This window comes from Musca vetustissima, unplaced genomic scaffold, assembly GCF_032173495.1.
Source record: "Musca vetustissima isolate MV318-11 ecotype Yass unplaced genomic scaffold, APGP_CSIRO_Mvet_v1 utg11625, whole genome shotgun sequence".
NCBI classification, from domain to species: domain Eukaryota; kingdom Metazoa; phylum Arthropoda; class Insecta; order Diptera; family Muscidae; genus Musca; species Musca vetustissima.
Window position 1 is genome coordinate 472,891 of NW_026885638.1, and position 15,757 is coordinate 488,647.

The following is a 15,757-nucleotide window of genomic DNA, read 5'->3' on the forward strand; positions in this document are numbered from 1 at the left end:
CCTCCCGTTAGACCAAACTCACACTTTACTAGACGCTAATATTACCCGCGCTTTTGTATGGATCTGAAGCATGGGTACTTGCGCAAGCAGATGAGGCAGCTCTTGGGGTGTTTGAGAGAAAAATTCTCCGAAAGATCTACGGGCCGATCTGCGTCGACGGTGAATATCGGCGTCGAATGAACCACGAGCTTTACAATTTATACGCGGACATCGACACAGTCAGTAGTATTGAGCTGCAGCGACTACGGTGGCTAGTCCATGTTGGTCGGGTGAATGAAAATGCCCCAGCTCAAAAGGCATATAAAAATGAGCCTACTGATGGTTCCCATAGAAGGGGAAGGCCACGAACTAGATGGAAAGACCAAGTAGAAAACAACATCTTGGAACGTGGTCTTCCAAATTGGTGGACTTGCGCACAAGACCGACGCGCTTGGAAATCTTTTTTTAAGCTCGGCTTATGGAACAACCGTTCTGTTACAAGCCAGCTAAGTAATGTAAGTAACTAAAATTACAGTTCCTTCGGTTGTATAATGCGCCAAAATAACGAAAATGGGACGGTACCGATATATGGGGCCTTTTTTTGTAACAAGTTTTTCACTTTTCAAAATATCTCAATCCTAATTTATAGACATTTCAGGTGGGGATTTTTAAAGAAGTAAAAAAGTGTCAGTCGGTGTTGCCGACAGATATATACCCCCAGCCTATGGTTTGCGGAGGTCTTCGGAATTACACACAGATTTTATTATTAGCTTTATATAAGAAATATCTTTTTATCAAAGAGGTTTCGTATTTAATGTTGATAAAATTTTATAAAATATTGACCATTTGTGAGGGATGTACGGGAAGGTGTGGACTACTGGTTCCCATCATCGGACTTGATATAGGGTTGGTAAAGATAAAATGTTGTGAAAGGTTTGGTTGAAATATGACATTCCATTCGCCTGATATTGCATTTACAAATATTGAACATTTTGACCATTCGTGGGGGAGGTCCATTCCTTCTGGTAAAGGGTCCCATCATTGGACTTAATCAAGACTTCGTAAAAAATGGGTTGTGCAAAGTTTGGTTCATATCGGACATTCATTCGCCTAATATTGGATATGCAAATATTAAAAATGTTGGCCATTTGTGGCCATCTTCGGACTTGATTTGTGGTTGGTAAAGATAATAGATTTTAGATAATATATAATAGATTGGTTTGGTTCAAATCTGACATTTCATTCAAACTTGATCTATTCTTGGTAAAGATAATAGGCTGTGCAAGGTTTGGTTCAAATCTGGCATTCCATTCGCCTGATATTGGATTTACTAAAATTGAAAATTTTAACCATTTGTGTGGGAGCTACCAGAAGGAGTAGACCAATGAGTCCCATCATTGGACCTAATCTAGACTTCATATAGTTAATGGGTTGTGCAAAGTTTGATTCACATCTGCCATTATATTCGCCTGATATGGATTTATAAATATTGAAAATGTTGACCATTTGTGGGGGAGGTACTAGAAGGAGTGGACCAATGGGTCCCATCTTCCTACTTTATCTAGGTTTGGTAAAGGTAATATGTTGTACAAAGTTTCATTAAAATTGGATAGTCCGTTTGCATGTTATTATAAAATAATAATTTTTAGCACAATTTTAACCATTTTGTGCGGGAAGTACTAAAAAGAGGTCATCAATGGGTCCCATCTTCAAACAAGTTTGGTTCAAAACGAACATTCCATTAGTGTGATGTTGGTGTTATAAATATTGAAAATGTTAAGCCTCTGTGGGGGAGGTACCAGAAAGAGTGGATCAATGGGTCCCATCTTCAAACTTGATCTAGGCATGGTAAAGATAATAGCTTATACAAAGTTTAGTTAAAACCGGATATTATAAAATTAATTTTTAGCACAATTTTGACCATTTTGTGGGGGAAATATTACGATGTACAAAGCTTGAATGAAATCGATTGCTGCCTTCGAGAGTTATCGTGCGCACCAGCCAGACAGACGTACAACGGACGGACGGACATGTGTAAATCGACTCCAAATTTCAAAGTAAACATACGTTTTAATAACCTTTTTGATAGTACACGTGAGGTTCGTATCCTAAATTCGTATCAATTTATTTACTTATTTTTTTTTCAGGCATTTCATCATGAAAAATCTAGAACCTGAAAAACGTTTACAAATCGTTGAAAAAAAATTTTAAAATTATTTTCGGTATTTTCGACCGAATTTAATTCGGCGATGAGTCCCATTTCCGGCTTAATACCCAAATTTTGGGCTTTCACTAACTCTCAGTTTTCTTCTGCATTACATTATGTTTGTTTTTTTTATTGCAAATAAACCACTGTGCATTAAAGTAATTTAAATATGGTAATTGTTTTACTTAGTCATAAAGTAATTATTCTCATTTGTTTTGATTGTAAACTTTGTTTTTTTAATAAATATTTGTATTCTGTTCTCCTTCTCTCTATATGTCGATGCTGTAGTTCGACATCCTCTCAGATTCTGTTCATCCCACCCACTTGTTCGTAGTATGTTCACTTTCCAAATCAGAATAACATTTTGTTTCGTCCAACAATAACAATGAAATGAAATGAAAAAAGTGAAATAAAATAAAAACAGAACAACGGTACATTTAACTTCACGAACATGTGAACAAATTCTGAAAGGATTGTCTGATTAACTTTGAGCCGCCTCCACCCAAAGAACAATTAACACATGGCTGGCTATTCGAGGAATTCCAAGTGTTCAAGAATCGTTCATGTGAAAATGGGTTAATGTGTCCACTTATATTCCCCGCAGTTTTGGAAAGGTCTATAAATATGCAAAATATATTCCAAAAAAAAATATAGAAGACCATGTTTGAAATTATAATTTGCAATTTAATTAAAAAATAATTGTTTATTATATGTTTGGGGAAAGGAATAAAATTTAAAATTATTAGCTGTGGATTTCGCAGCTCATCGCAATCCTTAACATTTTTGTACACGCAGTCGTATGGCTAATAAAGGTATAAACACTTTGCTTTTAGACAACAGGCTTTTTTGGGCCATATAATAATACGATCAAATTGTATAAGTAGTATATTTGATACCAACATAAATAAAATATATTTCTATACACTCATTTGCATTCCCAAAGACCTAATTGAATATTCTTTACGATTTTTAACCTTGTTAAGCACTTTTTAAATTAAATCTCTGCCTATAAAAAATAACAACTAATTTTAAAATATCATTGTACGAAACATTTAATAGGGCATATTTTTATCAGTTGTTAACCTGTACCATTTCAAATCTCCCTGTTATCTTTCTGCTGAGGAGCAAATTATTACAAACCTCATTACAACGTAGATAAAAATGATGTGGATAAGTTATCAATATTTTGTAACTGAATATTTGTGAAACAATAATAAAATGGTAAAGTGAAAAAATAACAAATTCTAACACCTTACACAAATCACATCGATATGCCGGTTATTATTAAGATAAAATATCTGAATTAAGCAGACCGACCGCCACATCCATTTTGAAAGTAGGCTCATAAAATCGATATAATTTGTTGTGTCATATTTTTGTCTTCCACTTCGCTTTGTAACTGTTGAAAATAATAGTTGAATACTTTGGAGAAAGAACTACAGACCTCCTTTCATTTCATTCCACAAATTGGATTAGCGAATGGCTTGATGTGTCATGAATTCTTGCTTCTAGGACGCACTATGTCGCGAGTTCATATAAACAGCGGCCAAAAATAGAAGGAGTTATCGTAAGTTAATGAAATTTGGTACATGTACTTATTATTGGCCTAAAGAGCAACTAACAAAAAATTGGATAGATCGGACCAAGATTTGGTATACCTCCCATATAATGGGTCTTGATAATATCACCCTTTTTGGCCTATAAAATCTTCAATATTCAACCAAATAAAATGACAATTGGCAATTTACATTTACTTAGGTCCATAAATCAACTGACCAAAAACTGGATAGATCGGACCAAGATTTGATATACCTCCCATACAAAGGGTCTTGAAAATTGTACTATTTTGGGCTATATAATCTTTAATATTCAACCAAATTCAATGAAAATTAACAGTTTACATTTACTTATGCCTATAAAAGAAACGGATCAAGAAACTGGGTAGATCGGACCAATATTTGATATACCTCCCTTTCAAAGGGTCTTGAAAAATCCGCTTTTGGAGCTATAAAATTGTTTATATTTATACAAATTCCATGAAAATTTGCATGTCTTCGTCCAAATTACTTCAAAATTGGGCGAAGACAGTAATAGGTGTTGCAATTTAGTTGTTGGTAACTTTCTGTACTATAAAATCGTTATATGCAGCTAAATTAAGTATAGTAGTTTTATTTTTGTTATTTTTATTATAAGATATATATAAAATATATAAATGTACGATTTAGTATCATCCATGTTATAATTTGGGGCCTTTACTTTATGGCTGTTTAAGGATATAACAAGGTCGGATTGTAAATACTAAATAAAATCCTTATTTGACTCGGCTTTAACAAAAGTTCGGTCTGCTACTAATTATTTAGTGGCATGACTTGTTAGCATCTTGTGAATGTCGCTCAAAAGGTATTATACTGCACTTTGCATATCCCGTGCCATGAACGAATATTTTTCTGTATGAACTTTCCACAAAGGTAATTCATGTGCGACCTCTAAATTTAGATTAAAAGATTATCTCAAATAATCTGATAAAAAAGTATAATCTTCAAATTGACTGAAAATTTATTAGAAGCTATATTTTAAAACCAATTCTCCCATATCTCCGCTTCGAATAAAGTTTTTACCACTTAATTGCAAATTATATGTAAAATATTGTACGATTACTATGTTCTGAATCCATCTTCTCCTTCCTATCTGCCCTCAAAAACTTATTTATTGTATACATAACATATTGAACCATACGCTTCTAACCATTTCATGAACATGCCATATTTTTTTATAAGGTGGTCGCCAAAAAAGTTAAATAACTTTTAGGACCGCAGGTCTCCGCAGCTAATTTTTTGATTCCTCAAATAAAAAATAGAGTGAAAATTTTTGAAACTCTTTTTCTGCTCCACTAATTTCAAATTTTGTTTTACAAATTTGACGAACTAAGTACTCAAGTGTGGACGACTGTATACACCATATGATATCTATATATATACAAACTACAGCGAATCCTAGTTTTTAACATCCACAGCAACTAAAATAAACACTTATAATAACCGTTAACAAATGCATGCGAAATAACCTAATTTCCTATTTTAATTTGACGTATTTTTCGTACATATTGTTGCTATTGGCAATTTTACTTGCGGGGACGTTGTGAACAACAATTGGTCTGTTCCAGTACTTTTTTAATAGTAAAACTGCATTTACATTAGAACTTTTTGCAGGGTTAACCTACTTTATGAGGATTTTATTGACAAATATTCAATGGAATTGACAATTCAAATCCACTGGGTTAACTAAATTAGGTACAATGTAAACGTGCTATGAATCTAGTAAAAGGGAAACATTTCAAAATTGCTCTCAGAGTACAAAATAATTTGAAAAGTTCGGGAACGCAAATCTGTAAATATGCCAAAATTAGATGGCAATACTTCAAAGTCAACATAACAGCCAATCAGAAGTAGGCATTCCTGTTTACCATTTTTACTCGACCAAATTTCTCGAGTAAAAAGTTTACAAAGAGAACGCCATTTTGTTTTGTGCTCTCTTAAATTTGAATCAATGTTTTACCAGTTTTGTGGGTTGAGGAACGGTTTTCGAGTAAAAAATTGGAAAACATGTAAAATGAGTACATTCTTTTAGGTTCTGGAACGGAACTAATATGTTTCCTTGCTTTTATTTCTTTCATCAAACCAAATATTTAAAATATTATTTTTGTTTTTTTTTATTCTGAAGTTTCCTACAAAAAACTGATATATCTTGAAAAACGCAAACAATCGCAGTTTGAGACCTATTGGAATCAATTTAGAAGGCTTTCATTAATATATTTCAGTTGTCAAAAAATCAAACAAATTTAAACATTTTAGTAAAAGTCTATCTAAAATTTCGTTCGTTCCCACGCCTCTCACACCCGCCCCTGCCGACCGAGGGGGCTACCTCCCTATACGCAGGGAGCACGTACACACCAAAGACCGGACTAAGGCGGGTTAGTAGTGGTTTAACAATACCGGCTACAGATTGATCATCAGCCGGCAATTAGTAATTATACAACAAATATAAATTAGAATTAGATCAATAAATACCATAAACTAACTTACTATACATTAAAAACAGACAACAGTAAACAAAACCTACAATATAAAATTTGACAACTGCTGCAAAAATTTCAGGGTCTACTGTTTCCAAGCCCAGTATAGAATTCTTGATAGCATGCAATGGCTTATGCGTAAAAAATAAACACCTTTATTTTATTAAAGTCAACTATTTTGAATCACTACACAAACGTATTAAAAAATATTATATATGAAATAAACAGCACAAACCACCGTTAATACTCTCCATGTTTCATTTTTATTTTTATACTTTGCATTTAGCGGTTTTAAACTTCGCCTTGATTTTTTAATTTTTTTTTTCAAAGTGTGGAGTTTATTTTTATTTTCAAAGTGTGGAGTTTGGCTACGATTTCCACCGCTTTTAAGTTAATTTTCTTTGGACCTAATCTGTTTCAGACAATTTGGAGCCGATTTGCAAATGTCCGTCCGTCCAATATCAGGCGGACATTCCGATTTGAATCAAACTTTCCACAACCTATTATCTCATGTTCAAAAATGGGAACCAGTGGTCCATTTCTTTTGATACTTCCCCCATAAATGGTCAAAATTTTCAATATTTATAAATCGAACCTTCTAGTTCGAATTTCCAAAAACCAAGCCTAAAAATATTTTATCTGCTTCCCTACTAAATGATGTTTTGAGATCTTTTTATCATAAATATTCCAGACAAATCCGAAAGCCACTAATATTAAAATGAGTAAAAGTAAAATGAAAACATACAAATATACATTTCTTTTCCGTGAGGACCCTACCTAAAATATAATGAGCGACATTTTTGTACAGTGGCAATTAGGTTACGGTAATAAGACCAAAAAGAACACGCAAGTAGTCGAGTTAAAGAGACAAAATGTTCTACTAAACTATTCCTCATTCGATTTGACTGAAGATATTATAATTCAAAGTTAGCACGATATCCACAAAAAGGAGATATAAATCCAAAGCAATAAAATAATCACACCATAACTCGAAATTTTCACCTATGGCAAATTTGACATTCTGTGTTATTTCAATATTCGCCAAGGGCTTTCATCGCCAAATGAAATGTTACATCTTTGCACGTATCTTTGTATAGAAAAATTTATGGTCTACATAAACATTAGGCTGTCAAACATTACAGTTAAAAGTTTCTTAATATGTCAATATCTGAATTTAATCGGTATGGTGAATTTTCTACAAATATATTCACCATGCCGATTTTTGAATGATGGTTAATTTTACCATAAATTATATTACTCGAAACTATAAACGTTATTTAAATTTGCATAGATGAATTAATTTGTAAAGCTTGTGCCTACAGCCCCCACCCCCTGACACACCACTAATGTACTTGAACTTATACACAAAGTCTGTGGCTGTGTTCGTTTGTTTGTTGAAAATGCAATTGATTGAAAATGCGCTCATATTAATTTTGTGCATATTTTGTATCTAAAACAGATCAAATCGATTTTTTTTCGTATCCCCCGTGGTTACGGAAAGCTCCGCAGTACATGCGGTGCGGTGCAAGCGGCGAGATTTTAAATAAACATGACGGAAAACATGAAAAGACGAGAAATTGCAATATTTATTCTTTTGGACGGCTGGCTGGCTGTAAAGCAGCGGCCTCAGCAGCATCATCGGCAGCCGCAACGGCATTACACCTTCGACAGAGTTGTTTCATTCGCTTTGAAATTAAACAGAGAATATTTTATTGAAATGAAACGTAACTTGCACGACGGCCAATCGGTGCGGGTGTCAATCGAAGAGGTCCGTCTGCGAGTGTGTGTGAGTGTAGGAAAATTTTATATTGAATAAGTTCATGTTGTTATTGTTGTTGTTGCTTTTGCTGTTGTAGGTCTCATGAAATAAACAATATAAACTGAACGCACGGAAATAGACCGATCGATCGTTGCCACAAAACAAAATATTTTAACTGGAAGGTAAAGAGTGGGCGGGCTGTGGCTGATGGAATTGGTGATTAACTTGGCTGGCCGGTTGGTTACGCTATGAAAATGGTACAGCGTAATTGAAAATACAATTATTTTGTCTGGAATCTGCACTAAACAATAAGATATTTGCTAGATCAAAATGTGTTTTCTCATAAAATAACAACAACAATGTAAACAGATGAAATGTTGAGTAAAAAAATAATCACAGAATATGTTTTTGAAAATTTTTAGATATAATGAGACCAAAAATTAAAACATTGTGACATTTCTGTACTTTTCGCATATAACAGCTCAATTCAAATATCTCAGTTATGGTACATTCGAATTAGCTGAATTCTGCATCTTTGTACATCAACAAATTTAAATACTGCAAATCACTTAAATTTACTCGTAAATCAAATTGCATGTGGAGAGGGATTTTCTATGTTATTTATTTGATTGAACATTTTACTAGTTTTGTGGGTATAGGAACGGTTTTTTACTAAAAAGTTGGAACGGAACTAATGTAAGAGTAAAATCTCAAAGTTCTTTCAAACATAAATTTACCCTTATAATTGTATGTCACTGTTCACTCGAAGGAACATACTCATGTCTTTCTGCAACCTATGATAAATTCCTTTTTATTCGGGAAGATTTAGAGTCGTCTGCGTACAATGGAACAAATTTATGGAAAACGATTTATAGCAAATATTATACACGCTATTCGGTCCGCCGCACTATTAAAAATTTAATTTTAATCTGACACCCGTTCGAAATACATATGGAAGCTATGACTGAATCTGCACCAATTTCGTGTTAATCGGACAAACATTAGGAGTTTGGAGCACCATTTATGTAAAATCGGACGAAAATATATATGGGAGCTATATCTAAATCTGAACTAATTTTTACGAAACTTAGCACGCATCATTCTACTCTTAATTCAGTACTCTGTGGACCGATTTTCACGAAACTTAGCACACATCATTCTAGGTTTAATTCAGTACGCTATGCACAATTTCGTGCAAATCGAAAGTTATTTGGGGACTTTGGTGCAAAATTTACCTTAAATCGAACGAATATATATATGGGAGCTATATCTAAATCTGGACCGATTTTCCCAATTTCAATAGGGTTCGTCCTTGGGCCAAATAAATGAGCTGTGTTAAATTTTATCCAATTCGAATCATAAATGCGACCTGTACTTTGTTTACAATTTAACATAGACAGACAGACGGACGGACGGACATGTATGCATTCTATGCATATTCTCAAAAGGAACCATGTGTCTACCTCGTTTCTTTTTGCCTGTTCCAAACATGTGCACAAAGACATAATACCCTGTACCACAGTGTGGTGAAGGGTATAATTAAAAAACGTCTTTAAACACCGAATACTGGGGTACCGCTGTATTGGGATCCGTAAAAAAAGGACCGATATATCTCATTTTAAATAAAAAACAGAAGTAACATCAATATAAATTCAGAATTTCTATCTTCAATATTGCAAGCTTTATTCCTTTGCATATACGTCAAATAAATCCTCATGAAGTAGGTTAACCCGGTAAAAAGTTCTAATGTACAAGGAGTTTAATGAAACTAAAAGTCAATTTTATATTTTTCTGCAGTTAAATGTTGACGATACATTCTTGACCAGAATTAAATTCTATGTCGATTTATACGTGTCCGTTCGTTTTTCTGTCCTTCCGACTGTTGAAATCACGATAAAGATCGCAATATTTGAGATAGAACTCTGAAATTTTGCACAGACATTGCTAGGATGTCGGGCCGGGCCGAACTTAACATTTTTTTATACCCTTAACTACTTTGTACACATGTTTGTAACAGGCAAAAGCCTATGTTTGTTCCATATACACAAAATTTGGCAACGAGTATGGAATGAAGTCTAGAATACTTTGTGTAGAGTTTGAAACCGGTGCATATTTAAATAAAGCTCCGATATATACTTTAGTGCACCATTGGTCCTGATCGATTTACACGATATTTTGTTTAGCATATTGAATTGAGTCTAGATTTATACGTGTTAAGTTTTGTTGAAATTGGTTCAGATTTAGATATAGCTCCGATTTCATCTAAATAACTAAAATTTATCTGATTGGGACGCATTTTAGCACATCGTACAAAATTAAACCTGGAATAACATGTACCGCTCCGTATTTTCGTCTGAGTTCATGTAAATTGTGCACCAAACAAATAATAATAACATAATAACCGCTTCTCCGATCAAGATAAATTTTGGACACCATACTGTACTGCAGCATACCAAATGGTAGCTCAAATACGTTTAGATTTACATATAGACTGCCCGATTGACAAGTAATTTTTCATAGATTTCAGAATTCTATGTGTATAAGATGTTTTTAATTAGTTCAAATATCTATGTAGTTCACATATTTAATTTCGTCCGATTCCATTTAAATGGTCCTCCAAAGATGCTATGCCTGTTCTATCTACATCATATTGTTCATATGAGCACCTCTTATGTTTACCCAAAGTGGTAAAGGGTATCATATTGTCCGCCCGTCCGAATTTTGAACTTTCCTTACTGGCTTTTACTTGTTTTATTATACAATTGTTGTCTCCTCACTTTGGCATTACCGACAAAGTCGATAGAATTAAAATGCATAATGTGCTTATTTAAGTAATAACAATCTTTCTATAGCCAAATTTTAGCTGCCAGGGCATACAATCTTACAAAAGTGAGATTATGATTAATTGTCGGTAATTCTATTAACCTAATTCAACCTAAAATTTGTTCTGATAAATCAACACATAGTTTCGCGTGTCATATAATATGTGTCAAACTAATTACAAATTTAATATATTCTCCGTTTAATAGTGGAATAAAACGAACTAACTATTAGCTCCCAATTAGTGACATTTCCTGTTGGGGCATTTAAGAAGATCTCTGCCGATTACCACATGCCAAATTAAAACAAAAAAAGAGCACAAACTACAATAACAATATGAAAGCAATTTCTGCTACAGACAAGCATCGAGATATTAGCAGCAACAGTAGCGGCAGTGGCATCTCTCTCTTGCCCCCAAGACTCATTAAGAAATGCCTCACAAAATCGAAGAAAAAATAAAAAACAAAGCACACAGAACAATTTTTATTTGTTATTCATTTTGTATTTTTTAATAGTTTTACACCTCACACGCGCCACACAAAAAATCATGCGAACACAACTGAGAACATTTTTCGAGAATAATTTTTTTTCTATTTTATTCACTTCTGGCTGGCTGGCTGATTGTTGGCTAGCCGCTCTATCTCATTCAAAACATAAAATTTGTGTGTTGTTTATTTTAATTTTTTTTTTCTCATTTCATTTAATTTTTATTAATTTAAGGTCGCTCTTGGCGGAATGAATGTACTTGTTTTTTTGATTGATTTCTCTTATGGGTTACGCTTCCAATTTAAAAATTCACAATATACGCTAATATTTTATTTATTTGTTATAAAAAATATTGGCATTTTCACACTGTTTTGTTTTTGGTTTTGCACTTTAAACAACATTTCTTCTTTGTTGCATTTCCGAGTTGAATCGATGCACGTTTTATTTCATTTCTTTTTGGTTCCTTATTTGTTTTGATATTAAGAGAACAAAAAAATACTAACTAAGAATTAAAACGGATACCGTCGGTCGTGCAGTTGCAAGCAGACACAATAAACGCCAATATTACTTTGGATTTGATTTGCTTTTGTTTGCTTTTATTTTTCAAAGTTTTATTCACTGTTTGCCGAAAGGAAATAACGAACGAACTGAACGCGACGAACTTCAATTTGCTAATGTGGAACGCTGCTCACTGTGAGAGAGCTCCAACCATTTCGCAATGAAATATAAAAAAAAAACGCAGGGTTGTTAATAGACCAATATTGCCATATTGTTTTGTTTTCAAAAAAGCAATGAAACGTTACGAAATTCGAATTTTTAAACACAATTTATGCCACTATGTTTACTGTTGGTGTATGACTGGTTAAATTTGAACAATATTGAGGGACGTTTTATTAATTTGCATTAGCGTAGCATGGAGGATATATTTAATTTTGAGTTGCAAATTGTTGTAACACAAATTTTTACTCATGCAATCATTTGAGACTATAAAAAATTTTATGAACAAACGTATTTATTCTCCATTTTTATCAAATTAAAAGTATTTTCATGCTACTTCCATGCCGTGTACCACAAAATATTCTCCAATTCGAATTGCCTCAAGAGAATTAACATTTTTTCAACATATTGACCGTTTGTGGGGCAGGTACCAGAAGGGTGGACGATGTGTATAGAACGGATCAAATCGGATACTCCATTAGCTTCATTGAAATATGGAAGTGCCAAAATGAGGTTTGGTAAAAATAAAACTACGGGCAAAGTTTGGATCAAAGCAGACTTTCCATTCACTAAATATTGGATTTTCAAAATGTTGACACTACATGGAAATTGGCCGATTAATCCCGTCTTCGGACAAGATCTACCCTTGGTAAAAGTATTACGATGTGGACTGTTTGGAAATCGAAACTCAATTCAATTGATATTGGATTTAAATTTTTTTAAATGTTGACACTTTGCGGGGAAGCTACCAGAAGGACCATCATCAACTACGATGTGACAAGTTTGAATGAAATCGTATATTCCGTTAGCTTCATACGAGATTTACAATATTTGTCAAATTCTGACTTTGGCAAGAAGACAATTTTAACGATTAAATTTTGGCAAAACACAATAGCAGACTATTATCAGGCTTCCATACCAGGTTTACTTGAAATATATAATTTGAATGGGCATATGTTCCGAAAAGTAATAAAGAAAATTAGCAAGTTTTGTCTCTATAACTAATAACAGTGTAGAATATGGGCATGTTTTTATCATTTTTAATCTCCTTCGTTGCTTAACGTTAAATACAGATACGAGTGAAATATATCTAAATAGGTACAAGGACATGATCTGCACATTATCTTCTGATCTTTGAAAACAAAAATCAGTGCCATTAGTTACGGCTGAGGAACTGATTGCTTCTAATTGCCCTGAAGATACAAATTCTTCTTCGTCAAGCTAAAAATTAGTTCACCGCCATAATAATTGCACACGTATTAGTTTATAACATTGCACACGTATTAGTTTATAACACCTAAAGTCAAATGAATTATGTATGATGGAATATGTTTGTGGGTCCTGTTTCACTGCGATAGACCTATTAATCTTCAAGATATCGGATAAAAACTATACCAACACAACAATTTTTACCACAAAAAAAGTATTTTGCTTTTTATTATTTTTTAGAAAAACATCAGATCTTTTTACTAGTTTATGAGAACGGAAAACAACGAAATAAGACAATATGTCATGTATCTAATATAGATTAATTTACTTCATATTCCTCGTCAGCTTATTTTTCTATGGCGTGGCATATTAGGGCAAGTGTTAAAAATTTCCAAAATGTCAAATGTTTTTAAACCAACTAATTCATTCTAAATAGGAAATAAATAAACTAAATAGGATCAACTTGACATAGACAGCTTTTGGTGAATTTAGGACGATTTGACTCACGATTTTTAGTATTTGGAATGTCCTTGGCAAAAATTTATTTTTCAATATTTTTTGTAATATTTAATTCTAAATCCAACAGTTATTGGCATAATTTATGTCTAGCACATGAAAATATCTTATTAAGGGTTTATGAGAAATGTTATAGCAACCGCAAAAATACACTTGTCCCCATTATGTTCTTAAAAGAATTTATTAATCTTTTCCTGTGTTTCAGCCATTATCACAACCAATCCTATACCAGCATGGTTTTAAAAACCCTTTGAATAAAAATCACAAAGGTTTTATTTTCATTAATTAAAATTTTTAATTTTCAAAAATTTCCATTTCACTTTTACATTAACACACTTCACTTGAAAACTTTTCCTTTCATGATTTCCATTATCGTATATAATGAATAGACTTTAAAATGTTTTAAAATACATTATATACTACTATTGGATATCGATTCGTATTTTTGCAATTATCCGATCCGAGTTAACAGCGCAAAAGTCCGCAAAGAACTGATTTCGGTTTCCTGCAGTACTTTCACTATTCACGTCGAGAATGGGAGTTCTGCTGTTGGGAATTTTGGAAGCTCTCACGAAATTCTGAGGACATGCGCCCATCATACCGACCTTCTCCCTCCTTTTTGGAGATATAAACAAAAGCAACAATGTGTTTTTGGTTTGTTTTTTATTTTATTTTTATTTGTGCCAATGTGAACCAATGTTTGTTTGTCCCAATTCACGCCACCATCACAACTTTCGTCGCTGTTGCTCCCAACAAATCAGAGGAGATGGCTGTAGGGAAGGCAAACACAATGAAAGGAAAAGTGAAAATATGCATTTCCGTACAGGTATCCTTGAGACTTGAATGCGGCAGCCTAGGTTCTGTCTATATATCCGTGTATGTGTGTGTGTGCCACAATTAGTATAGACGGATGTTCTCATTTCCGTTTGCACCCATTTTGGCGTACGGAAGCAGCCAAAGTGAAAAGTAATATATGGTAATGGCTTTCCATATCAGCGATGTCCTTAATTCATTGTTTCAAAGCCCACTAACACGAACACCAATGCCAAACCGCCACATGATTTTTGCAAAGCACGTGCATTTATTTTACTCTCTGCGTTTTACACTCTCGCCGTATACGGGAGTGTTTGAGTGTATTGGCCAAAAGAATTCCATGGGTTTTGCCCGGCGGTGGTGGAAGGGTAACAGAGAAACTCAACAAATAATCCATGACCTAACACAACCGGAACATTTTTTGCGGCCATTGTTTTATATTTGGCGTCCTGTGCTCGCTCCATGACTTGACTATGGAAGCCAAATGTAATTTTTGGATCACTTTCCAGATGGCAGACATTGGTAAGTGGGTGGGTGTTTGGTTGACCAAATGTTTTCCAAATAACTTTCACTTGCTGCCAAGAAATCTGTAAAAAGTAAAACTGATATGGAGAGTGAAGGCATGTGTTCATTTAGGCACCAACCAACCAGCTGTACGATTGAGTCCTTGTCGGCCTTAAATGATGACAATGACGTCATCGTTGACGACACACAGTGAGCCACACAGGCCTGTTAAGTTCGATCGAAAGTACGTTGCTCGAAATAAAAACACAAACAAACAAGGTCGGCTGACAGCGAGACACAGGACACTTTACAAATGCAACCAACTCTCGGCAAGGATATGAAAAAGTTTAGTTTTTTTCACATAATTTCCAATTAGTTGAGCTGAACGGCGAATGCACACAAGATATTCGAACAGAACATACGCGCGTATACGTAATTATAGAGAGGAACTTAAAAAGAGCAAAGTCAAAAGATTTGCGACAAGGCAACATCTGTCAGAGGAAACCGGTGACGACGAATTAAGCAAGTCGCGGACATACTCAAGTCAGCTATGCAAGGACATCTATAATGATGACATACACACACACATATATACATATGTATATTGTGTCGTTGACACACTCGAGTTTGGGTGCCATAAAAATTAAGGGGTTTTCATACAAATGTACATATATGA